The 3420-nt window shown below is 53.3% G+C and overlaps 1 non-coding gene across 1 annotated transcript in view; it reads left to right on the top strand.

Moving 5' to 3' along the window:
• The first annotated feature begins 3239 nt into the window (after positions 1–3239).
• Positions 3240–3420, top strand: part of LOC124731834 — a 1909-nt gene continuing 1728 nt past the window's right edge. The window contains exon 1 of the ribosomal RNA XR_007008505.1: positions 3240–3420. This exon is cut by the window's right edge and continues 1728 nt beyond it. This is a non-coding gene — a ribosomal RNA (small subunit ribosomal RNA).

Genomic DNA, 3420 nt, shown 5'->3' with positions numbered 1-3420 from the left:
CAACATCACAATAGTACCTCCTGTCACAGCGCACAAACAATGACATGAGTCAAAGACACAGGTCTCACACAAGCATAGAATTGGAGCGCCGCCTCTAATAAGCCAAAGGTGCATCCTGACGTGACAAATCTGATCATGTCACAAGCATTCACTTACTATAATCACTATCAACGAACCTGCCGCCCCCGCCCCCCCCCCCTACACCTTTCCTTACAACAACGTGTAACCTAACCTAACCTAACCTAACCTATGTTGTACCTTAACCTAACCTATGTTGTACCTTAACCTAACCTATGTTGTACCTTAACCTAACCTATGTTGTACCTTAACCTAACCTATGTTGTACCTTAACCTAACCTATGTTGTACCTTAACCTAACCTATGTTGTACCTTAACCTAACCTATGTTGTACCTTAACCTAACCTATGTTGTACCTTAACCTAACCTATGTTGTACCTTAACCTAACCTATGTTGTACCTTAACCTAACCCATGTTGTACCTTAACCTAACCCATGTTGTACCTTAACCTAACCCATGTTGTACCTTAACCTAACCCATGTTGTACCTTAACCTAACCCATGTTGTACCTTAACCTAACCCATGTTGTACCTTAACCTAACCCATGTTGTACCTTAACCTAACCCATGTTGTACCTTAACCTAACCCATGTTGTACCTTAACCTAACCCATGTTGTACCTTAACCTAACCCATGTTGTGCCTTAACCTAACCCATGTTGTGCCTTAACCTAACCCATGTTGTGCCTTAACCTAACCCATGTTGTGCCTTAACCTAACCCATGTTGTGCCTTAACCTAACCCATGTTGTGCCTTAACCTAACCCATGTTGTGCCTTAACCTAACCCACGTTGTGCCTTAACCTAACCCACGTTGTGCCTTAACCTAACCCACGTTGTGCCTTAACCTAACCCATGTTGTGCCTTAACCTAACCCATGTTGTGCCTTAACCTAACCCATGTTGTGCCTTAACCTAACCCATGTTGTGCCTTAACCTAACCCATGTTGTGCCTTAACCTAACCCACGTTGTGCCTTAACCTAACCCACGTTGTGCCTTAACCTAACCCACGTTGTGCCTTAACCTAACCCACGTTGTGCCTTAACCTAACCCACGTTGTGCCTTAACCTAACCCATGTTGTGCCTTAACCTAACCCATGTTGTGCCTTAACCTAACCCATGTTGTGCCTTAACCTAACCCACGTTGTGCCTTAACCTAACCCACGTTGTGCCTTAACCTAACCCACGTTGTGCCTTAACCTAACCCACGTTGTGCCTTAACCTAACCCACGTTGTGCCTTAACCTAACCCACGTTGTGCCTTAACCTAACCCACGTTGTGCCTTAACCTAACCCACGTTGTCCCCTAAAGTAACCCACGTTGTCCCCTAACGTAACCCACGTTGTCCCCTAACGTAACCCATGTTGTCGCCTAAACCTGCTCTGTAATTGTTATACGACTCGTTCAATTAGTGTAGTGTTGCCCACCCGCAACCCTCGCAATATAGTTCGCTACTCGCACTGCCCGCTCCCCTGTGTATCGCTTCATGTTAAACACCTTGCAAGTCTTGCTGACTTTCCACATGCTCCTGCTGTACACTGTAATGTGGATGGCAGCAGGACGTACATGCCGCCCCTCCCCACGTCCCCACCTTGCCCCCCTGCCTTCGCAAGCTGGTTGGTGAGAAGTTTGCATGTTCAATGCCCTTCGCATGCGACGTACTCAGGCTACGTTGTGGTGCGGCCTGTGTCAACCGTCCGCTAATGTCGTACGCGTAAACCACAATCTGTACTGCACATTCGTCCTTATGTACCGAATGATACATCGTGGCACATGTGTGACCGTACAACGACTGCGCCCAAAAACGGCGGACCATACAGTGCAAATATTGTGCACGCAGCTACGTGTCGTCTCCCTATGAGAGCTGGATTGCAGTGTGGTACGCCATAGAGACGTGTGGGAGGAACGGACGCCGTGGATGGCGATCAGCATGAGCTGTCTGTTGATGTATTCGGACCTAGTCGTCTCTCCTCACACACCGTGATGGCATGGTGCACCGCGTTCCATATCTGCGACATGCTACAGAGGCCGGTTGACAGTCGTTCGAGCAATGGACATCGCATACGTACGGGGGCCACCTTCCACGTATTGTCTAGGCGTGCACATTTTGTTGCGTGTATGTGGGCAGACGTAGTGTGGCGTGACACCTGACACAGGCATGCAATAATCGTTGAAGTTGCAAATGGCGATGGACGCCTGCGTTTTCTGGTGAAGTTACGCAAATGAACAAATGGTAACCTGTTGTGGTGCGGTTGTTCTCGCTAGGGGTGAATCGGTGATGGCGACGATAGGTTGAGGTACGAACCGGTTGTTCCAGCGATACCCACCATGCCGACGAAACTGAACGGCATCTGGGTGTGAAGCGATACGCGGCGGTGGCTGGGTGGGACCGTCCCCGGCCGGTGAGGGGGCGCCTCCCGGCGTGCTGGCCGCGCGGTGCGTGGGCGCACGCGCTACAGCCGGCTGGTGGGGGCGGCCAGTGGCAGGCGCGCCGGCCGACGGACGCGGCAGGCGTCGCAGCTGCGCGCCGGCGCACCCTGCGCGCGGCGCCGTGCGGCCAAAGTAGGTCCTCGCGGGCCCGGTGCGAAGCGCGGTGGACATCTTCAGTGTGCTGGTCCGATTGAGGACTGTGTGCGTTGAGGATGCGCCGCCGCCCGGCGCTCGGCGCCGCGACGCCGTCTGCTGCTCGGTCGCCCCAGCGGTTCTCGCTGGTGGTTTGTATCGCAGCTGTGCGGATGTGTTGGCGCGTGCGCTGTGCTGGGAGAGTTCGCTTCGGCACCCAAGTGGGGCTTTTGTCCTTCTGTGGCGCTGGCGTTGGAGCTGCCGGTCACCGTAGGTGGCGCGTGTTGTCTCCCGCCGGCAATGCCACGACAGCACGCTCCCGGGCCTCTGTCGGCAGCGGCAAGCTCAGTTGGGAGCACGGGTGGTCGCACCGAAAGCGTCTACTCGCCTAACTCCGGGCGATTGCGCCTCTCTCGAACCCGACCAAGTACTTGGGACGGCGCTGCGCGCCGCCGGGACCTGAGAGGGTTTCGAGGTGTATTGTGCAGGGGAGCTCAGCCTCCTCCTGTTTGCAGAATGATTGAGCGGACGCTTGCGTGTTCGCGCGGGCCCCCGGGACACACTCCCGGGCGGCCGGCTGCTCAGCTCTAGTTGACGCAGCTCCCTGGTTGATCCTGCCAGTAGTCATATGCTTGTCTCAAAGATTAAGCCATGCATGTCTCAGTACAAGCCGCATTAAGGTGAAACCGCGAATGGCTCATTAAATCAGTTATGGTTCCTTAGATCGTACCCACGTTACTTGGATAACTGTGGTAATTCTAGAGCTAATACATGCAAACAGA

This window comes from Schistocerca piceifrons, unplaced genomic scaffold (genome assembly GCF_021461385.2).
Source record: "Schistocerca piceifrons isolate TAMUIC-IGC-003096 unplaced genomic scaffold, iqSchPice1.1 HiC_scaffold_1307, whole genome shotgun sequence".
NCBI lineage: Eukaryota > Metazoa > Arthropoda > Insecta > Orthoptera > Acrididae > Schistocerca > Schistocerca piceifrons.
Note: the sequence above shows the minus strand (reverse complement) of the source record. Positions and strands in the feature narration are given on the sequence as shown.